Source organism: Schistocerca nitens, chromosome 6, assembly GCF_023898315.1.
Source record: "Schistocerca nitens isolate TAMUIC-IGC-003100 chromosome 6, iqSchNite1.1, whole genome shotgun sequence".
NCBI classification, from domain to species: domain Eukaryota; kingdom Metazoa; phylum Arthropoda; class Insecta; order Orthoptera; family Acrididae; genus Schistocerca; species Schistocerca nitens.
This window is the reverse complement of record NC_064619.1, coordinates 157,681,437-157,707,348: the sequence shown is the minus strand read 5'-3', so window position 1 is coordinate 157,707,348 and position 25,912 is coordinate 157,681,437.

Sequence of the window (25,912 nt, the reverse complement as noted above, 5' to 3'; positions counted from 1 at the left end):
GTCTCTGATCCTCAGCCTGCCATTCCAACCTCTTTGACATGGTAGCTGGCAGAACGATGGTGATTCTCTATATCTTCAGATTTCGGCCGCCATTATTGATGGTTTTCATTCCAAATAAACGCAGTGACTGAGATCGAATATTTGACTTCCTTGTTCTTGCTAGTATCCAAAGACGGTACCCTTACATCGTCAGATTGGTGCTCACTAAATCAAAGTTTCAGATATCTCTGCTTCTAGTGATGTTTCGGACGAGGTTGAAATATTGTGGCAGGCAGGGCGTATCGTGTTTACTTGTGCTGAAAGGGACATCCATAGAATAACTTCTAAAACTACATGTAAAAGAGATAGACACGAGATCCGTTGTGACTATAATATGTGTGATAATCACAGAGGTTTTTTCATGCCGGTAGACCCTCTTCAGCTTCGTCTACTCCAGTTTGTTTTATGTAGCTTTAGATACCTTCAGTTTATTTGAGTCGAAGGTGAAGTCATTGCTAAGATCGTTGCGAATTATCGATAGGATGATCATTTTCCACGGAATTATCATTTATGTTGTCGTTATAATGAAGATGTCCTCTAGGCCAGTTTCACTATCGTTTTAAATTATACATAGTGATCTACTGCCCCTACTTCTGTCGTTTTATGCAACCTGCAATGTTATAGCCACCTTCATAACTACACGCAACATTTTCATATGTTCTCCCTCTTTTCGCGCAAAATATTATTCCACAGAAAAAATGACCAGGAACTTTCTGTCTCATACTTCATGCCGTTAAATTTTGTACTGCTTTATGATTTCGCTATAGACCGTAGTTTTCGAGTTATTCAAGAGAAATGTACAAAACTGACCTTCAAACGCACCTACACTGCCACACTCAACCTCCACCCGTCAGGGTTAGTTTATGTTCATGGCACTCCCTCCTACCACTGTACAAATATTTGACACAGTACCAATTATTTCCAACATTCGACCCTTTTTGGTCTTCATTCACTGGCGTTATTACGCTACCGGCTTAGTCGAGCGCTTAAAAATTGTAAAACAGAAGTTCGTTTAAGTTTTACGTAACAATTTTTTGAACTTTTACAGCGTAAGGTATACAATTACATCCTTGTTCCTGAGGACTTCCGACTGCGAAACTACTGTGATTCTAAGGATCAAGTTCGTTTCGCATTTTCAACGCAATTAGTTTCAGTGCAACGATTACAAAAGTCTTTTTTATTCATTGCCATCACAAGCGTGTTTCAATTAATAACGTTGATGAACTAGCCGTCTATGCTTGTGGCGTAATAGCACAATCGATAAAGACGAAAAAAGTGAAATAGATCGTGTTGTTGGCAATTTTTGTACAGTGGTACGAAGGAGTGCCACGGACAACATACTACAAATCGTGACTTGTGGAGGATGAGTGTGGTGTAAAGGTGTATTTCCATATCACTTTTCTACTCTTTTCTTGAATAGCTCGACAACTGTGGCATCCAGTGAAAACGTATCCCAGAGCAAAATTTAACTAAGTTCAATTTGCCACAGAAAAGTCCTACTAATGTTTTTTCTTTAGGATTAATAATCTACGCGTAGCGAGCGAGGGAGTATGAAAATATCGTTTCCCGTTTGAGAAGACGAGCTTTAACATTGCGGGTTGCGCGAAATCATAGGGCTAGGGGCAGCTGAACACACTATTATTTGACGATGTTAAAACAGAACTAAAACTTATTGTCCCCATCATCGATTATTCGGACTGCTATATTATCGCCCGCATCTCGTGGTCGTGAGGTAGCGTTCTCGCTTCCCACGCCCGGGTTCCCGGGTTCGATTCCCGGCGGGGTCAGGGATTTTCTCTGCCTCGTGATGGCTGGGTGTTGTGTGCTGTCCTTAGGTTAGTTAGGTTTAAGTAGTTCTAAGTTCTAGGGGACTTCTGACCACAGCAGTTGAGTCCCATAGTGCTCAGAGCCATTTGAACCATTTTGCTATATTATCTTCCCAGTGTGACCAAGAGTCTCGTAAACAACGGTAGTTACGTCATCTCAGATTCAGTTCACCAGATTCATCACATTGGAGAAAGAGAACGAAAACAATGGCAGATTCATAGCCGACAGAACACTACATGATCGTGGCTGACAAAATCACATTTATTTCATAAACATAATATTTGTTAACTCCATTTTTAGGGGATGTGTGGGAGAAATTGTTCATCGATTTTTTATCTAAAGTTATTGAGTGGTATGCTGCAAATGGAACACTATGTAAAGAGACGCCGCAAAAGACGTGTTCCAGTTAATAAACACCATAGAATAACTTCTAAAACGACATGTAAAAGAGATAACACAAAATCTGTTTATGAACACAATAACTTTAATGGTAGGTAATGACAAGAAATCCTCCAGGTCGACCTTATCGTTAGTTGATATTCGTATCTGAGTTTTCAGTTGTATTATATTTTTTCCTTACTGCGTCTCTCTACTATTTGTGAGACATATTGATATTACGCAAATTGTTGTTTCAGTCAACATCTCTAAGGTTAGTCTGAAGCACTTCTGCATTTCTCTCGTTTCTCTATTGTCCTTTCATTTCAGCATAGGTGATGCAAGCAATATCATCGATGATTTTCCTCATTTATACTTCTGGCCGGCTATTCCTCCCCTCCAAAATATTGTAAAGTGTAGTACATGCACAAACATTTTATCTCTTTGCTCCATTACTTTGCTTGATAGACTAATTTTATGTTGTTCCATAGGAGAATCTCGTCATTCCACACTATCATTCCATCTAATATTCTGTAAGACAGTATTTCAAAGGTATCTGAATGTTTCATACCGCCGTCCTCTATTCTTGTTGAATTTCAGTAATGAGCTGTCTTTCAATACACAGTTTTTAATAATTATTTTCTCATCTAAAATTTCTAGTTTTGGTTGTTAACAACTGCTTCTTATTACAGAAATACCATTTACCCTATGCAATCTTTTCTACTACGTCTTTTTTACATTGCTCTCCTTTATTTACTCTATTTCCTGAATAACAAAATTTGTGCAAGGCCTCAAGATTACATTTCCTAGGATGTCCACCAGCTGAGAACTGGATTAGCTTGGTTCCCTTATGACTAATCTCCAGTTTATCGATGTGAGCCAGTACTGTCAATTTTATGAAGCACCAACGATTATCTTGATTTTATCGACGAAGGTAGGATACTGGCAAGATAGGACAAGTTATTATTAACCAAGACAGAGCTTTTAAATATATTGTACGTACGATCACTGAAGACTTGTGATGCCTCGGGGAGATGAAAACTTGCACTGCAGCAGCGAAGGAGCATTCGATTGTAAGAAGAGATCGTTATGTGGCAAACTAAATAAACGTCTGAGGAAAAGACTTCGCGAATGTTATCTCAGGAGGCAGATACGTGGACAATGAGACGAGAGGGTGGAAAAAAGATAGAAGCATTTGGGACGTAGATGACGGGGAGAATGGGGAGGATAAACTGGATGGGAAGAGTAAGTAACGAAAGAGCGCGGGAGTTGGTTGGTGAGAGGTGCAGATTATAGGAGAAAGGAAGAAAAACTTAATGGGATATTAACTGAGAAGAGAGTGCTTGATAAGATGCGCGTGGGAAGATCTAATTTATGAGACGAGATTGTGAGAAAGGAGGGGTAAAAGTATATAGGCGACATAAAGCGAAGTGGAAATTAAGCGGACCTGAAAGGATGGGAGCAGACAGGAGTGCATGGAGAGTTATTATGTGAAAACATACCAGAACACTATTTATAACATGGCTGTGATTTGGATTTTCTGATCAATATTAGTAAGTATTATTGGAGTATTTTGTGTCTGCCATATTATTAAAACACCAAACATATAGGCTATGCCTGGAATAGAGAACAGATTACCCTAGTTTTTTCGAGGGAGGACAGTATCCGCGGAGAAGTTTTATCAGCCCACGTCGTACGGCTGTTGAGTTTCCGTGGTGTACAGGAGCTGACCGGAGCCTCCGACTCCACTCCCTCGATGCAGCTCACTCCGAACGAGGGCGATCATTAGTACAGAGTTTCCAGAAGCTGCTACAAAAATAGCTTCGTTAGCGCACAAGCGGGAAGCGCTAACAAGAAGGTGACCTCCAGGCATAGTTTTATGATGCTTTGATCGCTCACTGCACAAAGTTATTTTGAGTTTTTGTTTTCAGTGGGAACACTGCAGAGTGAAATTTCAGAGAATCTGGACCGCAGCAGCTTGTTACCGTGCACTACCATTAACGATGTGACTGTGATGGGGAAGAGTGCCTTTGGGAGGGTACAGCTTAAAACTCGGATACAGATCCCCACTAGTATCTATGTATGATGCGTATTTTTTTCTTTTTTTCTGAGAGGTGGGAATCAGTGCCCTCAGTCTTCTCACGGTTTTTGTTTCTCCCGCCACAATTCATTTTTGTGAGACATATTCTTTTTCAGTAACTCTTGTACTCAACATCCAAAATTACTTTTATATATATTCCAAAATATGTCTTTTTCCTACAGTTTTTATGATCTACACGTTCCTGCAGTACACTAGAAGTTATTCATTTCTTAGCACGCATGATATCCCGTTGTACTTTATTCTTGTCATTATTTTCAACAGTTCCTCTCGCCACCAATTCTGCAGAAAACCTCCTGTTCCTCTGAATTGCAGACCCATGTCACTAACGTTGATTTGCACTAGGAATTTGGAACATATGCTGTGGTCGAACGTTGTGAATCACCTCAAAGGAAACAATTTATTGACAAATAGCGACCACGGATTCAGAGATATCGTTCTTTAACAACACGGATGGCTCTTTATTCCCACGAAATAATGAGTGCTATCGACAGGGATGTCAAATTGATTCCATATTTTCAGATTTGCAGAGGGCTTTTGATACCGTTCCTCCCACACATGCTTATGGAGTGTACTCTCAGATATGTGACTGGATTCGAGAATCCCGGTAAGAAAGGTCACAGTACGTAGTAAGACTTGACAGAAAGTAATCGAGCAAAACAGAAGAATATCCTGCTTTCCCTCGGGAAGTGTTATTAGCCTTCTATTGTTCCTATACTACATAAAAGATTTAGAAGACAATCCGAAAAGTGCTCTTAGATTGTCTGCATATGATTCCATCATTTACCATCATGTAGTGACACTATACGATTTGAAACGTCCCCTTGGAAAAATTATTGAATTACTGTACTGATCAACCTCTTACGTTATTTGCTTTTCAAACAGCTGAGCAAAACTGAACGTCCTCAGACATTACTCTCTTTACCTATTCTGATTAACACTAAACTGACACACAATATTTTTAGCGCAACGCCATCTGACTTTCTATAATCCCTACAAAAGAATGGCCCTGACTAACAGTAACCTATACCTTTCACAAATCACTTACCTCACAAAAATCTTCGTTACTCGAACTACTGGAATACACCGAGCGCCACTACTGCCAGCTAAATAAAAGATTCAAACTACTGAAGGCACAAACTACTGACAGGCATAGTTATCAAATGAAATATTTTGATAGAGAACAAACAATGTATTTACCTTAATAGTGTTCAAAAGTCATAATATATATAGCAGATCATGACATCCATTCTTACAAATGTACTGTTTCTGATGGACACACGTCCAGATCATCCGCTCTCAAAAATACGCCATCTCACTTCCCCACATCCACCACTGGTGGCGGCTCACCTCCAACTGCGCAACGCTACGCGCTGTTAACAGCCAACTGCCCAACACTACAATAGCCAACAACAATGCAAACCAGCCACAGACTGCACACATTACAGCCAGTGATTTTCATACAGAGTGCTACGTGGCGTTACCAATATAAAAACCTAAACAGCCTACTTACAGATTAAAAGTAGTAGCAGATGATTTACACAAGGTATCTGTATGGAAGAAAAGTGTCAGGTGACTCTAAATCAAGAAAAGCGTAAAGTCATCCTCAAGACCATTAAAAAAGAATCACTAAATTTCTGTTACACGATAAATCACACAAGTCTAAAGGCTGTAAACGTGGCTAAATCCTTAGGAACTAAGATCACATAGATTATGTTGTGGGGAAAGCAAACCAAAGACTGCAGTTTATTGGCAGAAAATGTAACAGGTTTAGTAGAGAGGCTGCTGACACTACGGTTGTCCTCCCTCCTCTGGAGAATTGCTGTGCGGTGTGGGATCAGCGTCGAATAGGATTGACAGAGGACGTCGAAAAATTTCAGTGATGAGCAGCTCGTTTTTTACTATCGCGAAACAGTTGTGTGATACATGAAGGGTGGCAGTCATTGAAACGAAGGCGTTTTTTTATGTTGGAACATCTCATGAAATTTCAGTCAACGACTTTGTCCTGGCCGGCCGAAGTGGCCGTGCGGTTAAAGGCGCTGCAATCTGGAACCGCAAGACCGCTACGGTCGCAGGTTCGAATCCTGCCTCGGGCATGGATGTTTGTGATGTCCTTAGGTTAGTTAGGTTTAACTAGTTCTAAGTTCTAGGGGACTAATGACCTCAGCAGTTGAGTCCCATAGTGCTCAGAGCCATTTGAACCATTTTTTTGACTTTGTCCTGAGAGTGAAAATGTTTTGTTGGCGCCCACATACGTTGGCAGAAATGAGCAACATAATAAGAGAAAGCACAACTCGCATGGAGAAATTTAAGAGTTCGTTTTTCCTGCGCGCTGTTCGTTAGTAGCACGGTAAAGAAGTAGCTTATAGGTGGTTCGATTATGCTTCAGTCGGGCAGTTAATTGTGAATTGCAGAGTAATGACGTAGATGTGGACGTTAATTTAATTCACCCTATTCTCCAGTACTGGCCGATCCCATCTGCCTTCTATCAAACTACATTAAATATTTCACTTTAACAAAGCAGATACCAACTGCCGTAATTTCATTTAATAATTTTATTTAACTGCCAGTTTCGATGCCTAATTGGCACCATGCTCTGGCGTACATGTAGCTAGATACACCATCTAAACGTTTGGGTTATTAGAGGAACCACTGTACCCAACTAGTTTCCGTAGATTTCATCTCGGTAGACGTTGACCCTTCACAACTCTAATGACAACAGTCATACCGGGAACTGCAGCCGCACCACCTGGCATCCATGACCTGGCCGCGCGCCTGTAGGCTGAGGCGAGGTGGGTGCCGTGCTCTAGTCCGAAGACACGCTAGGGCTCGATGTATAGGCCATCACTGTTGTAGCCACTGCGGCAGTGACGGCCAGAATACAGGATACTCTGGAGACGAATGCGAATGAGCTCAATGGTCTGAGAAAATCTTTAAGAGAATATGAGAATAAGGCTCTGCTTCTCGAACAGAAGCAGATCGAGATATCTGACGAATCTGAACGGCATCAGAGACGGAATAATGTCACTTTATTAGAGGTTTCAGAGAAAAACAGTGAGAACGAAAATAACTTAGTGATTTATTATGTGCAGAGAAGCAGTGCCTGTCAGTGACACGGACTGACATAGACAGACGACATACGATGGGATGTAAGAGAAGCGTAAGAGGCCAGGATCTTCACAAGCTATACCCACAGTAGCGACGCTTGTGTCATACAGGAAAAGATGTCAAATCTTCAGAGCGAAGAAAAATTTCTCGAAGACAGATCTGACGGAACGCGAGGAGCCCAGCCTTGACAGACTGAAGATGTTTAACGATGAGATTTAGAGATCTGGGCTATTAAACGTCTGGACGTACGATGGCAGGATGGTGAAAACCGAAAATGGGATAGATGGAGACGAGCTCGAAAGCTTCTGCTTTAGGAGCTAGAAACATGTCAGCTCTTGCTGCATCTACTTTTGTGTTTTTTTTGTGTGTGTCTTTGTATTGTAAAGATAAAATTGATTTTCTGATACTCTCGATAAAACTATTCCCTGTTATTATCCTTTCTTTGTTTAGATCTACTTTTAGTACTAATTACGAATTTTCTGTTCAGCTTTCATACTTCTAATACCAATGTACACTACTGGACATTAAAATTGCTACAAAACAAAGTTGACGTACTACAGACGCAAAATTTAATCGACAGGAAGAAGATGCTGTGATATGCAAATGATTAGCTTTTCAGAGCATTCACACAAGGTTGGCGCCGGTGGCGACACCTACAACTTGCTAACACGAGGAAACTTTCCAACCGATTTCTCATACACGAACAGCAGTTGACCGGCGTTGCCTGGTGAGACGTTCTTGTTATGCCTCGTGTAAGGAGGAGAAATGCGTACCATCACGTTTCCGACTTTGATAAAGGTCGGATTGAAGCCTATCGCGATTGCGGTTTATCGTATCGCTACCTTGCTGCTCGCGTTGGTCGAGATCCAATGACTGTTAGCAGAATATGGAATCGGTGGGTTCAGGAGGGTAATACGGAACGCCTTGCTGTACCCCAACGGCCTCGTATAGCAGTCGAGATGACAGGCATCTTTCCGCATGGCTGTAACGGATCGTGCAGCCACGTCTCGATCCCTGAGTCGACAGATGGGGACGTTTGCAAGACAACAACCATCTGCACGAACAATTCGAAGACGTTTGCAGCAGCATGGACTATCAGCTCGGAGACAATGCTGCGGTTACCCTTGACGCTGCATCACAGTCAAGAGCGCCTGCGATGGTGTACTCAACGACGAACCTGGGTGCACGAACGGCAAAACGTCATTTTTTTGGATGAATCAAGGTTCTGTGTACAGCATCATGATGGTCGCACCCGTGTTTGTCGACATCGCGGTGAACGCACATTGGAAGCATGTATTCGCCATCGCCAAGCTGGCATATCTCCCGGCGTGATGGTATGGGGTGCCATTGGTTACACGTCTCGGTCATCTCTTGTTCGCATTGACGGCACATTGAACAGTGGACGTTACATTTCAGATGTGTTACGACCCGTATCTCTACCCTTCATTCGATCCCTGCCCAACCCTACATTTCAGCAGGATAATGCACGACCGCATGTAGCAGGTCCTGTACAGGCGTTTCTGGATACAGAAAGTGTTCGACTGCTGCGCTGGCCAGCACATTCTCCAGATTTCTCACCAACTGAAAACGTCTGGTCAATGGTGGCCGAGCAACTGGGTCGTCACAATACGCCACTCACTACTCTTGATGAACTGTGGTATCGTGTTGAAGCTGTACCTGTACACGCCATCCAAGCTCGGTTTGACTCAATGTCTAGGCGTATCAAGGCCGTTATTACGGCCAGAGGTGGTTGTTCTGGGTACTGTTTTCTCAGGATCAATGCACCCGAATTGCGTGAAAATGCAATCACAAGTCAGTTCTAGTATATTATAGTTGTCCCATGAATATCCGTTTACCATCTGCATTTCTTCTTGGTGTAGCAATTTTAATGGCCAGTAGTGTATTTTGTTATTTCACTATTACTTCACTATTCTCGCAAGTCTTTGGTTCAGATGATTAATTTTATGTCTAATTATGTACTTGCTCATTAGTAACATAACAGATAAACTTCCTTGTTGCTCTTCACATTATTATTCCATAGTCTGTTATTTTCGAGTAGTATCTCTTGTTCTTACGGTTTCCCTTTACATTATTATTTTCAGTATAATCACTGTATCATTAACAATTTGTCGTGGTTTTATAACTAGCTCACTTTGTCACTGTGTTTTGTCGTCTCGGCAATCTCCTACTGTGTCCCGCAAGCTTGCTTCACATGGAACCTTTCTGTCTCTCTCTTTCCTCGTCTCGGTCCCCGACACCTACATGGCAGTTTCCATCTCCGTGCGGTCCGCATCTGCACCTCCAACGCACTGGGTCATGCCTTTCATGGGTACAACTGCGACTTATATCTACCAACTTATATCGGAAAAGGCTCTTGACAGCTCTAAGCTACAGCTCGCTCACGCAGATGTGTATTCCTTACCAGCGCACTTGACTCAGTTCCGCTGCAGATTTCAGATCCTCAGCTTCCATGTCTAAGACACGACTGAAGCCGAGTACCCCATCCAGTACTATAAGTTCTGATGGTTACATCTTTCTGGGACGTGACAAGTTTAATAGACGAGGAGGCGGTGTGGCAGAATATATAAGCGCAAATTGCTCACGAATGTCGAGCTCACGTCTGAAGACGAAGGCATGAATACATGATCATTGAAATTAAACCTCTCAACAGAAAGTGTCTCCTCAGTGTAATATACAGTCCATATGAAGCTAGACAGCTCCCTTGCTTTGAATCTGCACTCTCAAGTCATAAGTATTCTTACTAACAGGTGAATGTAACCAGAGATAAGAGCATAATTGTTATAAACAATATTCCTTTCGTATAAAAATTCACGTGCATAGATCCGTGTTAAAATTTGTTCAAACCTTACACTGATTCCACTTGGCACCACGCACCATAAAACAGGCTCTCATGCTTCTATAGATATTTTCGCAAATAGAATACTTCGCACCCATCAGATTTATGCCCCTCGCTTGTCCACCGAGGATGTAACGTTCAAGACCTACTCGTTGCAGTGCCCAAAGAACGAACCGCAAGTGGTGACTTTAAGAGGACATGATCGTGAAAATGACCAAAAATTTAAAAAAACAAGTTTTGATCTATAGAAAAGAGCATTTCATGGTGATTTCAAAATGTATAGTTTATGGGCATTATTATTTTCTCTTCGTTCTAAAAATGAGGTTGAACGTAGTGTTGCACAGGGGTCTCACCCATCTGTCAGTCGAAGTGCGTCCGAATATGTGATCAACATTTGTTCTTCCGTTTTTTCTGTCGTTAGTTACGAGTCGTTAACACAGCTGTATTCTAGAAGGCACTGAGTCCCGGAACCAAGGTAAAGCATGTGTAGAAGGCTATGGTTTGAATGTAAACATAGATTTGAGTATATATGGTTTCAGAATTTCATATGCTTGTGGTTTTGTAGCTATTGTGTGTTGTTTTATTTGTGTGAAATTGTTTCCTTTGCTACAAATGCCGAGAGTAAAGAAACATAGCTCCTAACGAAAGTTTCGCGGCAACCAGTTCCAAACACAGCCGAATAATACACATCAGTTTCTTCAAATGTCGCCTGAGGAACTGTGTGTACAGGCAGTGCTTCTTGGTGTAAGCTTTAGCTTTCTGAATGTAGTAGGAACAAGCCTAGCAGTATTGTGAGCAGCAATAACGTCGGAAACGTTATTGTGAACCTAAATATGCTGTCAATGGTTTTGAAGATTGCTGTTAAAAGTAAGTACTCCAATTGTGAAGATAGTATTGACGTTTATGAAGACATTTCAGCAAGGAAGGTTCTTTCAAGTCTGTTAGTGGTTGCCTCTAACACGTGATGAATGTCTAACAAAGCACTGCCAGGATTTTTCAAGAAATTTTATTCGCATCCATGATTGTGTAAAGAACATTGATGGTCCAAGTGGAAAAATGGAAACGAAAGGAGTTCTACACATTTGTTGAAGATCAGAGGTCAGTCGTGGTGTGAGGTATGTAGGCTACCGTGGGGATGGAGACTCTAAAAGACACACTACTGTTGTTAATGACAGACCGTATGGAGCACTCTGATAGAAAAGCTTGAGTGTGTTGGGCATGTACAAAAAAGAATTGAAGCTCCGCTGAAAAAAAATATGTAAAGGCTTCAGTGGAAAAAAAAAGACAGAAAACACATAGGTGGTCCAGGTCATCTTACAAAAAGTGAAATAGATTCTTTGACTCAATATTTTGGACTACCAATAAGGAGAAACGTAGGAGATTTGGAGAACATGAGACGAGCTATTAGGGCACCATGGTTTCACAGAGTGCCAACACATGAAACACGAAAGCATGATTTGTTTCCAAGAGGGAATGATTCGTGGTGCAAGTACCGGTTGAGCAGTGCTACAGGCATACAATACACCCACAAGGATTCCTTACCACTTGCTTTAATAGAGGCAATTAGGTCTATATGTAGAGATCTGGCAAATAAAAATCTACTTTGGAAATGCAAATGAAAGCTTCAACAGCTGTATATGGGAGAGAATACCCAAACCTGTACTTGCTGGGCTGACAATGGTGAAGATTGGTGTAATGGATGCAATAATGACATTCAATGATGGTGTAATTTCAAGGATCAATGTTATGAAGAAACTGAACATGAAGATGGGACGGAATATGGCTTCATCTCTAGCTGCTATTGATAGGCGGCGGGTAATCGAAGCAGAGACAGCTGCAGAAGCTGCCAGCAAGGAGTCGAGGATAAAGAGAAGAATGAAGAGAAAGAGTATGGATGATAACGAAACAGGAGGACAACTGGAGTACGCAGCTGGAATGTTCTAAGCGAGCATAGTGGCTAGTTAATAAATCTGTAAACCTTTTTTTTGCCATTTTCTGAAAACTTGAAGTCTTACCTTTCAGGTACACTTTTCTCCTAAATGACTGAGGCTAAATTCACAAATATTGCTACAGATATTTAGAATGACTCGCTCTATCTCCCTTGCCTACAATTTACGCAAAAATTTATAACTTGGTGATGGTGATATTTGAGCTACATTTTTAAAAATTTCTGTTGTAGTGGAATAAATTACTCTTTTTCACAGATCAGCATTAGGGAAGGAATTTGGAGGCATGAAACACTTACGTGAATGTTGTCTGTACTCTGTTTCCAAGCTCTGCAGTCGGTGGTTCAAAAGAAAATGAATGTGAAATAATGTTCCATTTTTTATACTGTTATGAATATTGTTGTCGGTACCAAAATATAATAAATATCTCAATGATTTTTTGGGAAATGATTTGACTGATGACCGTAATTGTGTGTAGGAATTTTGAGCTATCGCTCATTTATAGATCAGTTCCACTTTGGGGGTGAAGATTATACTACAAATTCAGCCCGCTTAGGGGCGTTGCTATTTAAGAGATTTTAAGCCCTTGAATATGTCTCAGATATTTCATGTTGGACAACGGCAGGAAATAATTTCAACTTATCTACTGAAGTACTTAAATTAGCAAGGAGTCTTAACAGTTTATACGGTAAACATATCCTCTCAGTAACAGTAAGGAAAGCATCTGCACTACGGCTTACAAACCACCTCCAACATTTTATGGGTATGAGAGATGCGGCACAGAGACATACAAACAGTAGCCCACACCTTATAACCATCTCACCTACAAGCAACTATTGAGGAATCAAAAATCAGGTACGCCCACTCATCAACTGAGCTCTTTCTCAGATCCATTGTCCTGTAGAAAAATCAATTGCGAATAATTTCTGCACAGGTTGCAGGCGTTAGGTATACCATCGATTTTCATTCATGTTGCATACAGAATATGGTCTGCTGGCATTCTCTAGGCTAGCGTTTTTTCGTTCCTGCCTCTTTTACGGAGGTTGGAGCGAATATCGTATAGAACCTGTTGGAGCACAATGATGTACATTGTGCAAGTCACAGGTGATTAGTGAACATGCCATTACCGCTGTCGTTGTTCATTTGTCAGAAAGAGCGGGTAGCATTGTCTGTCAGGTTAAGTGGCTCGGTAAATAGCTCCCACTCAACTATTTTCTCGTACACGACCGTTGACTATCTCGGTTTTCTCCTGCAATAAGTAACGGGCCATTGTGCTTTCGGTTAGCTGAAATCAAAGAACCTGCAACACAGAGAGTAATGTCACTCGTAGTGCCACATATGATGGCAAATACGTATCGGTTAATCAACAAATTGGTACCGTATTAAGTGTAAGAAAATTTACTGGCTCTTATTTTTTTACGGCAAAATGACTGCCAATTTCTGGAGGTGCTTAGAGAAATTGTCGGCAAATATCTGCAATTTGCTGTTGATAATCACTCTGGATATCCTACGTACAAAAATTCGGATTTTTTATTTTGGTTAGTTCTGTACTGTACACTAAATTTAAAATGCTCAAAAAAGGGGAAGAAAGGTAATGGAGTCCCTCTGTCTCACCTATTCCCTCTTCTTTAATTCTGCGTCCTTTGGGTTTGTGTATTTCAATACTGCTGTGTTCTCTATTAGGAGTCATCACTATTTTAATTTTTCTTACTTTTATGATGAAAATTCTTGATTTAGGTCACAGGCGACTTATTTCACGATTACAATTACCGCCGCGTCAGTTGCTGGACTGAACTGAAAGAAACTAGTACCATGCATCCAGGTCGAATGAAGTTTTGTAGGTGATAGAGTGTATTTTACGTTCCGTAAGAGCTGTCTAATGTGAACAAAATTTGGCAGTGACGTTGTTCCCGAAAGATGGTCCAGAGGAAGTGCCACACAGTCGTTAATGGCAGGATCATAGCGATGTTTGTCCGGGGCACATGTGCTGGCGCGTGAGTGGTGAACGCTAATAGCACTATTAAACTCACTAATGACCGGCAAAATGCGCCCCCAAAAGTCATGGGTAATCGCCAGCCTTGCTGCACCGACAGCTTGCACCGATATTGGTCGATGTCGTGCAGCGCAGGTCTTGTTCCTGCTATTATAGTGTATGTCGTATTCACTTGTACTTTCAACGTGGTTTGCTTGCCATCGGGCATATATTTCCCAATTAACGCGTCAAGGGGTCCAGTAATGTAAAAGTTTCGCAGAGATGCTTAGTCTAATCCAGTGGCAGAAGCTACGAGAGAAGCTTTGATCATCGTCTGTGCTTTCCTGTTCAAGTTCCCACAACATAGACTCCTTCGACGTAAAAATAGCATGCAGACCAAACTGAAGTGGTTTAAAGTCACATATGTATTTATTGATAATATTTATCTTCCAACGCATCATTGGGGACAGAAAAATATTCTGTAAGTCACAGTGGTATAAATAATACCCTCTCACACAAACCACACGATGGTTTTTGGGATATAGATGTAACCGTAAATGTTAATATACACTTATCGGACTTGGTCTAAGTACGTCGTTACTGCGAACTGCAGAAAGTAAGAGAAAACAACTCCCACCAGACATGGTGAAATTTCCATTACAAAGTCTTAGGACTTGTAGACAATATTATGAAATGGAATCTCTGGTTGGGAACGTACTATTTCCGTGATACAGTCTTCTGAAAACTTGTTATGCATGCAACAGGTTATTCATGGTGTGGGGTGCTTACGTTGGACTGACTGTTATCAGTTGTTGTACTACCTCTGTGACCTGGTTCGAACCTCGTTCACCTATCTGATGTGAATACACATTTGCTGAATACACCGCCTTGATCCTTTTTCATGGTGAGGTTCAGGGTAATGGAAAAGGTCCTCGTCACCTTAATCAATATCGTTATCCACAACGTATGACCCAACCACACACCCTTTTTGCCGTATTTACGCAATGGCTTCGAGAAAGGTGTACCGTCACCGTCACTAAGTGTGACTATGGTGCTCCAAGGAGACTCCGAATACCCGAAGTGGAGAGGCCATTATGCATCATTTTTAAGAGAACCCGTCAACGAGTACATGGGCAGTTTCTGTTCTTATCAATGAGGGGAATTGTAAAGCAAGCGATGTACTGGGTCACGCCTAATAAATTAGGCTACTTCTAAAAAGTGTCGCGTTACCGACATGTGTCCAAATCATTGTAGCACGAAAATGGTACATTTCTGGATATAGGTTCCCGCTAAAAATAATATGTACTCACACCCTTCTACGAGTAACAGAAGTTTCTAAAGGGAATAACAGAACTCCCGGCGTTTTCTTAAGGCATGAACCTCTACTGTATGGTTTCATCATGGTGACATCTTCTTGGATAAAAGTACACAGATAGTACAAAATAACACAGATCCTCATTTGGATCACATGGTGAGAAATGCTGAGGAGGATGTTGTCATCAGGAAGAAAAATTCTATGGGTCTGAAAGTGTGTTCTTAGCTCACTGTATTGGGTGGTAGGTTAGGGGTGTGCCGGTTGGTTTCAATTTGGCACTTTGGAATTCAGGCAGCAACCATCGACTGAAATAATAGTTCTGCCTCAGTCAACAGTATTTTGTGCACTCCTCTCGAGTAGTGGTGTCCAGTCTGAAGAGGTCAGTGGTAGAGATGGAAAAAACAATTCTTCTCGCAGATCGGATCAGGACTGCTCACCCACAGGAATGAACCAGCTCTCCTTCATGACCCACCACTTAACACTGACTCACAGAAATAAAGCAAAAGAAGTCACATTGTCTTTATAATCCTAGTTGCTATATTTGCATTTCTACCTGTTTTCGTCCTATTTCGAAAGATCATAGAAGAAAGGTAATAAGTTTATGTTATGTTATGTCATTAGTACTTTAGAGACTTAAACGTTCTGAATTTCTTCTGTGGTAAAAACTGAAAGCGTTGCAACAAAACGCAAAATACTTTTTATGAATTGGGAAATTTTAGAAGTAAGACTGATCATATATTTTCGTACTTTTACTGGAGACAAAGTAGAGTATATGAAATACAGCATTACTGTAATTAATTTATAGTATCTACAGTCAACATTTACAACCAATAAAAAATAATTAGTCAGTATTAGCGCTTATAAGTAAAATGTGATCTATTTTAATTGATGTGAGTCAGTTTCCGTTCTTGGTGCATGTTTGCATATTTTTGAAAAGATTCTCTCACTGGGCACTGATATAGCTTGAACACATAACATTTTCTGCACCAATTAGTATACCGTTGGATATAGCAATTTCTGGTTTCCTGTCCCGCTTAAGGAATAGCTGTTTCTCGGCAAATTTGCCTCAGATAGATATTTCCCTAGGTTGACAACTGCCACTATGCTGGTGTAAGCGGTCGCCAGCACACCGGTCAGCAACGATGTAGCAAGAAGATCGATAGTAGGCGCTGAATCAAGCGTGCCTATTACGAGAGAGGCCAAAGAGACACTCACAAGGAACATGCCGAAAGCGCGCTCTCGACTGCAAGTATTTAGGTCACCGCCGTTGACTGGAGGGCTCAGTCTGTCTCAGTCACTAGCTCAGTCTGTCAGTATCCTAGTTGGCATCTGTGAGGACATTGCGACGAGTGTAGTCAACATATCAGGACATATACTTCACCAGCAGGGAGGCTAATGAGGACTAATACTTAAGATCTTGTACCACAAAACAGGCACGCTCTTAAATTTACGTACCAGTTATCTGTTAAAGTAAATAGAGAATTTGCAGTTATGTTGGAGAAAGGGGATATTGGCCACCAAACAACATCGTCTCTCTAGATTCCTATGGTTCAAGACTCTACAGTGGCAATGAGGACACAACGGCTACACGTCTACAGGTCATGTCTCCCTTGGAGTGAAGAACACAAGTGAGACAGCTCTTAATATTTTCTCCACAAATGCTAAGAGATTAACGTGTTTTCATCTTCAAAGAAAAGAGATGTTATTGCTTTCAGGGTTAGAAGCCAGTTTCCAGAAAAATAATAATAAATTATCAGAAACAAGGGATACTAAACTCTTTCAATGTCTGAGGAAATAGTGTCTCAATCATGATAGAAACGGACACACAAAAAATGAGGGAAATTTCATTAGATTAACACAGCAACTAATAGGACTTCAGAATGAAACTAAGAAAGGAAACTACACAAAGTCTACTAAATTATGTGAGAATCAATTTCGACTTTTTCGATTCAGTACTGACTAAAGGGAAAGAAAAAGAAAACAAACAGCACAGCCATTGGAGATTTGGCTCCTGAGCGCAGCAGTTGTGCACATATTATCTGGTAAGAAGATGGATGCTGATACCAGACAAGAACAATGAGTGAAAAGCTTAAGGAACACAAACAGGTGAATAGATAATATCACAATAATGGAAGACAACTATGTGATCAAAAGTATCCGGACACCCCTAAAAATACATGTTTTTCATATTAGAAGCATTGTGCTGCCACCTACTGCCAGGTACTCTTTTTCAGCGACCTCAGTAGTCATTAGAGCAGAATGCGGCGCTCCGCAGAACTTACGGACTTCGAACGTGGCCAGGTGATTCGATCTCACGAGTATCATATGTCCGCATGTGAGATTTCCACACTCCTAATTATCCCGAGGTCCACTGTTTCCGATGTGATACTGAAGTGGAAACGTGAAGGGACCCGTATAGCACAAAAGCGTACAGCCCGACCTCGTCTGTTGACTGACAGAGAATGCCTACAGTTGAGGAGGGTCGTAATATGTAATAGGCAGACATCTATGCAGACGATCACACAGGGATACCAAACGGCATCAGGATCCACGGCATGTACTATGACAGTTGACTAGAGGTGAGAAAACTTGGAATTTATGGTCGAGCGGCTACTCATAAGCCCCACATCACGCCGGTAAATGCCAAACGACGCCTCCTTTGGGGTAAAGAGCCTAAACATTGTAGATTGAACATTGAAAAAACCTTGTGTGGAACAACGAATCACGGCACACAATGTGGCGATCCGATGCAGGGTGTGGGTATGGCGAATGCCCGGTGAACGTCATCTGCTAGCGTGTGTAGTGACAACAGTAAAATTCGGAGGCGGTGGTGTTATGATGTGGTCGTGTTTCTCATGGAGGAGGCTCGAATCCCTTGTTGTTTTGCGTAGCACTAACACGGCACAGGCCTGCACTGATGTTTTAAGCACGTTCCTGCCTCACTCTGTTGAACAGCAGTTAGGGGATGGCGACTACATCTTTCAACACGATCGAGCACCTGTTTATAATGCACGACCCGTGGAGGAGTTGTTACGCGGAATTAACATCCCTGCAATGGACTGGCCTGCACAGAGTCCTAACCTGAACCCTAAAGAACATCTTTGGGATGTTTTGGAATGCCGACCTCGAGCCAGCGTCCCCCACCGGTATCGATACCTCTCCTCAGTGCAGCACTCAGTGAAGAATGGGCTGCCTTTCCACAAGAAGATGTCCAGCAGCTGATTGAACGTATGCCTGTGAGTGTCGAATATGTCTTCAAGACAAAGGGTGGGCCATCTCTATACTGAATTCCAGCATTACCGTTGGAGGGCGCCACGAACTTGTAAGTAATTTTCAGACTGGTGTCCAGATACTTTTGACCTCTTTGTGTATCAGAATACACAACGAAGGGATGAAATATTGCCCAGTGGGCGTTATGTCTTTAGGAAGACTAAGTATGTGGCGAAAAGATGAACAACTGCCACCAAAAGGATATCACAGGCAGATTCCTGATACATGCAAATAAAAAGAGAAGACATATCGTAATAAATATATTAAGATTTCTTACGTATTTGTGATGTGGTAAGTTTTAAAATTATGTACACAACCCTGCTTCAGTGTAAGAGTTACCCTGGAGACACCAATCTGATGAAAGTAAATAAATAATTAAAAACTAAGAACACTACATGTACATACACAAGCATATACTAGAATTAATTATGCAAATACGTACAGTTATTATCGTAAAGAAGTGTATCCAGTAGAGCCAAATTATCATGGAGAGACACAGTGTCAAGGAAGCGAGCTAAAATCTGTATCACTGAGTGAGCCAAAAGCACAGAGAGCTGAGTGATTGAGATTTGCTTTGCTAACCACTCCTTGCGATTGGCCGGCAATCGATATCCGCTGGCAATAGGGACGAACTGGCGATCAGGGTTGGTTGGCGATTGGGATCGGCTAGCGATATGTATTGGCTGTTGTTCCGGATTGGGTGGCGATCAGGTTCGGCCGCCAAGCAGAAGGAAGGGGTCACTATGCGACGTGTTCCATGGGAATGGTGGCTGAAGACTGAGACACTGAAGAATCACATGATCGCCAACAACATATTACGAGTGTGATACTGTGTCAGAGGATAAAATGTGACAGCTTATTCCATCATATTTACACACTCATTGGGCCTCAGAAATCTGAGATTTTGTTTTCAGACCAAGAAGAGAAATACAGTGCCTAAACGATAACTGTTTACTACGTACGTTGATACTGTAGTGGAAGTCGATATGAACAATTTGATACAGGATACTTGTGACCTTTCAAGTCGGCAAGCTACCTCAAATTGGCCAAAATCTATGTAAAGTAGTGCGAAGGTAAAAATTAAATTTAGTTTTATTTTGTGCCTGGATACACGTTTTTGCCGCTGGCCGAATTCTCCGTTATTCAAGAAAAACGTAGAAAAGTGACCCTCAAACCCACCCTCACACTCTTTTCCTGCAAGTTAGGATTTCTAACGTAGCTCACGGCACATCCAATAACCAATGTACAAAAATATGCGACTACACGAATTATTTTCCATATTTGGCCGTTTTTGTTCTTTATTGAATGAACCACAATGCAATAGGTTTAATCAGATACTTCGCTAACATTAAGTTAAACTTTCCTTTGAAGCAACAAAAGAAAAATTAAATATGTAAGCGAAAGTAATTACGGATACAATTCAATCCAAACTTAACATTACAAGCACAGCAGTTTCGTTTTATGAAGGCCAGACAAAGAAAACGATTTAACAGTTAATTTTACGCTGTCAAATTTACAATACTGTGAGGCAAAACTCACACAAACATCCGTTTTACAATTTTAGTGCACGACTAAGCTAATGACGTAATAGCCCAGTCAGTCAAGCCAATAAATGGTCAGATATGGGATGCAATTCGTGTAGTCGCACAGTTTTTTACAGTGGTAATTGCCAGTGACATCAACAACATACTAAGACTACTGGCTGATAAGCGTTGAGTGTGAGGGTGCGTGTGTGTTTGAAGATCCTCATGTATGTTTCTCTTATACAAACTGAAAATTGTGGAGTCTAATTGAAATTTGTCCCAGTACAAAATTAAACAACATTACATTTGCTATTCCAAGATACTATTCGTTTTTCTCTAGGACAGTAGTTGGCGCGAAGCAGCGAGATGTATGTGTTATAGCTTCGGTAATTTTTATAGGCTAGTTTGATGTCGTTTTCCGAATTAATAGACCACAAGCGTCCTACCTCAAACTGTTTCTTCTCCACTACCTGTCACCACTGTGATAAGTTGTAAAGAGCTTTTGCTTACATCTGTGCAAGACGCAAATTGTTTTCTGCATTAATCCTGTGCTCTGTAGTAGTTTTCGTTCTCCATTTTCTATTCATTTCAGGGCACAGAAATGCTGCTTACATTAGCAAGATATGCAAATCCCCTTTCTTTCTGTATAGCGGGGCCTGCAGCATGACGGACGTCGTAATACATTTTGAATTGAATCTTCCAAGTGAGTAGCCAATACTTTTTACTACGTTTAGTACAATAAGCTAATTTCTGAGGTATTTCCATTGCGATGTGCACCACTCCTAAAGAAATTACATACTACTGTAAATATGTCGACGACATTCTACTACACGCAGACGGTAAATATTTAGACTTCAAAATAACCCACCAAGCACTGAATAACCTGCAGCCAAAACTGATGTTTACCTAGGTAACAGGACAAAATAAATCTATAAAATTCCTTAATTTAACAATTAACAACAGTTACAACAAACACACTCGTGAAAGTTATAGAAAACCAGGCTCTGGATATGTGCATCAGTTCAGGAGTGGATCGCCCATATCCAGTCAGGAGGCATGAAGTGCAGTCGAGGGGGCCCTCAGTCACAGGTGAAGGGTGATTGCTACAACAGCGTTGTCTGAGGACTCTGACTATCTTGAATTTGGGGTTGGCCGTAGACAAGTACATAGATTTGTTTCGTAAGACGTGATTCAGGCCAGCAGTTGGAGGTTGGAGAAAGGTTTGCTTGTGAGTGCTGCTTAACCATGTAACACCTCCGATTTATGTATCCCGCTCGATCGGGATATGAATATCAGCCCAAATAATAATTAATTAATGTGACCGTGTACCTAATGGGGCTGGCAGTCGGATTTGACTGCTACGGAGTTGCTACATTCCATTTTGTCCTTCTCAAATGTTGTAATAATGAAATGTCTGGTGACAGGAAGAACGCCAACACAGCTTCACTAATCAAGACCTATATTCGTCTCAAAAACACAAGAAAAAGGAGACAGCCACTGCCTTCGTCATACATAATTAATTACGGCTAATCTCAGCACAGGCCTCTTCGTTATTCATTATTGTCACACGCAAATTCAATCACTGCAATCCAACACTGCAATCCAACACTGCAATCCAAATGATGCCGGCGCGGTAGACGCGAAACCAAAAATATCGGCACAGAAATATCACTGATCACTCTAGTAATTATACTTCTTCACTTTCCCGTATTATTCTAACACAAAGGGGTTAAACCGCGGCGATGACCACTCCCTTTGTCGGTCAGCCTTGTATTACCGCAACAGGCCTCCACACGGCTCGGCCCGCAACCTGAGAAACTCACTCCACTCACACTCGCTCTCGCAACCCGACACTATAGATTGTTTGCCCTATCGACCTGTGCCGAGTGCAAACTTATAGTAAGGGCCTACGGACCCCTTGCATCCCCGCCCTCGAAAACTTCTTTGGAGCCTCCGGCGTAAAAGAATCGGCAAGGGAATTAGACACTGCTACATCTGAACAAAACACAAGGTGTAAATAATAAATGAAATTACAATTCACCAAATAATCCCTCGACTCCGGTAGTGGGCTGCCTCCACAATAATATTCTACAAAAGGTTATTACACCTCATAAACATGGCTTTGTCCAAATTACAATTTTTTATATCAAACAGCAATAGTCCTCTATAGTCCAACATTGAATGAAACAAACAACATACAATCAGAAATTATTACTTGAACACATGACATATGAACTATTATACTACAAATTAGTTGTTACAGGTTTTATACCCATTCTCAGGTAATCGTCGATATGAAATATGCAATTCTAATTATAATACATCAGAAAACACAATGTAAATAAACATTCTTCTTTTTCAAATGTCCGTTTAACAACTAAATGTTCTAAACATGTCCTACTCAACTACATCAAGGAGCTTGAACACTCTCATTTCAGACATTTGCCCTAATCGAGTTCCCCTTCCTCATCTGGGTTATCCCTGTTCTCGTGTGTGTAGTACCTTTTTATGTTTTCCACATGTTCCTTACCATACACTCTCTTTGTCCGTGCATATTCCAACTCAACAGTGTTAGGATGACCAATTTTTATAATCCTGTATAGTCCCTTATAAACGTGGTTGAATTTATGTATTTCAGAGTTTATTTCCTTTGATTTTGCATGAACCTTTACTAGTACCAAATCTCCCACTCGGTAAGTTATCGGTTTCACTAGCTTGTCGTGTCTTTCCTGTCTTTTCCTAGCCTTCTCCTTCATACTCAATTCCACTAGCTCCAATTTCCTTTCCCAAGTCAATGAACTTCCTGGTGGGTAGACCAACAACTCACGAAAAATATTGTCGGGTTCTTGATTGAGCAATACTTCACACGGTGCAAACCCTGTAGATTCATGTGGGAGGTGATTCCTGACCCGCTCAAATTCTTCCAGATATTCTTTCCATGAACCATGCTTCCTATGGCAGTATGTTCGGCATAAACGGTTAAATTCCTTCATTGTTCGTGCTGCTGGGTTAGAAGCTGGCCTATACCTAGAAATGGCAATTTGCTCTATTCTGTGCTCATTTAGCATCTCTGTCCACACCTTTGACCTAAATTGTGACCCATTATCACTCAAAATTCGCTTAGGAATACACACCTTTTGAAAATAGTCTTTTTCTAAATGGTTAATGATGGCTCTACTAGTGGCTTTCTTCAACGGGTAAAATTTTATGTACTTGGAAACCAGTTCTTTCACTACTAAGATTTGTGTGTAATTCCTTCGTGAGGCAGGAAGTGGCCCAAAGAGATCCACTGCAACTATGTCCTTAATTTGTGTTGGTACAATTGGATGCATATATCCCTTGTGCTGTACTGTAGTCGTTTTAGATTTTTGACAGGTGTCACATGTACTCAGTATCTTACGTATACGCCTTCCCATGTTGTTGAATGCACAATCTAACTTCAACTTTTCCAGACACTTCTTCGGTCCATAATGCGCATTACTGTAGTGCGTATACCAAATTAATTTTTCTACCACATGCTAAGGCACACAGAGTTTCCAGTTCTCCTGTCTCCTTGTTTCTTTTATAAAGTATCCCATTATGAATATAATAAAATGTGCGAATTCTTTCCTCTCCTGCACACCTGTAATTGGTTTTAATTGTCTTTAATTTCTCATCCTCGTTCTGTTCCCTGCACACATTCTTTAGAAACTTCCTTATGAATTCTTCATACTCTACTCCTTTCATCAGGTTAATTCTAACTCCTTCTCCTTCTGGCCTATCCACCAACATTCCTCTCGAGTCAGCTGGTAATCTTGATAAAGCATCAGGTATTATATGCGTTGCTCCTGGTTCATAAATTATCTCGAAGTCATAGTCTTGTAATACCAGGGCCTATCGCATTAGTCTGCTATGCCTCAACTTACTTGTAGTCAGAAATGTAAGGGCCTTATGGTCAGTCATGACTTTCACATGCCTCCCGGCCAAATAATTCCAGAAACGCTTAAACCCCCACACAATTGCCAATGCCTCCCTTTCAGTAATTGAATATTTCCTCTTCCAAGCATTTAAACTTCTGCTACCGAACGCTATTGTTCTTACACTCTCACCATTTCCGCTCCTCTCTATTTGGTACAAATGTATTCCTAGTCCATAGTCAGAGCTGTCTGCTCCTAAATAAAAATCCTTGGAAAAATCCGGGTGGTACAATATGTCTGCACTATATAGTGCTTCCTTGATATTCTCAAACTCGGTTTGGCACTCTGCACTCCAATGCCACGGCATCCTCGCCTTGGTCCATTCTCTCATACTCGGGGCATTAAGTACAGATCCTTTGACAAATTTTCTATAAAACTCAAAAACCGAAAAGAATGCTCGCAACTGTTTCTTACTATGGGGGGTCGGAAAATTTTTAATAGCCTCCATTTTACTAGGATCAGGATGGATACCCTCCTCGAATATTATATGGCCCAGGAATTTTATCTTTGATTTGACAAATTCCGACTTGTCTAGGTTTACAGTTACCCCTGCGCTTTCAAAAGCTGCCAAGATTGCATCCAATCTATTCAAAAGTTCTTCCCATGATTCGATTGCTGTGAAGAGGTCATCCACGTAGACAGTGACCTTTTTAAGTAACTCCTCGCCTAGTATCTTATCCATCACTCTTATGAATTCAGACACTGACACATTAAGCCCAAATGGCAATACTCTAAATTGATAGCACCTTCCTCCATAAGTAAATGCTGTGTACTGGCGGGACTCTGTGGCCAATGGTATTTGCCAGTAACCAGCAGTTAAGTCGATACTACTAAGCACTTTTGCTCCTCTGAATTTTTGAATCAGTTCTTCTATAGTCTCAGGTTTGTCCCACTCCGGCTCGATAATTTTGTTCACTGTTCGTGCATCCAAAACTATCCTCACCTTTCCATCCTTCTTTTCAACAACAAATAGGGGGTTGTTATATTGACTGTTGGCCCTTTCTATAACACCAAGGTCCATCATCCTCTGTATCTCTTCATCTACTGCTCCTCGTTTCGCCTGGGGAATGGAGTACTGTTTTATATTGAACGGTTTATGGTTCTTTATCTTTAGCTTACACTCCACCCCTTTCATGATACCTGGCCGTTAAGAAAATACTTTACAACGCCTGTATAATACTGTGGCTAATTTCTTTTTAGTCCCCTCATCTAGGTGTGTTATCTCCTCCAACTTTTTACTGATCTTATCCTCTTTATGTCTATCCTCTCGTGCTAATCCCTCAAGGTATATCAACACTTCTTCTCCTAGTTCCTCTTCCCCGTATCCCATGGTGGGTTTCTCTTCATGACACAAATTTATCCTTCTGAATTCCTCCTCTTCTTCGATTGCGCTCCCCTCAGCAAACTTTAATCTCTTCTCTTCTCCCTTTCTTCCTTTGACCTTGATAGTACCTTCATCAAAACTCACTACTGCATCAACTTCATTCAACCAATCTATCCCTAAAATAATTGATGTGTTCAATCCAGCCACCACCAAAAATGTTGCTTCGTATTCTTCTCCCTCTATCTCGAAGGTAATCAACACTTGTTCTTTAATAGGTTTACTCTTTGCACCCAACGCGTTCA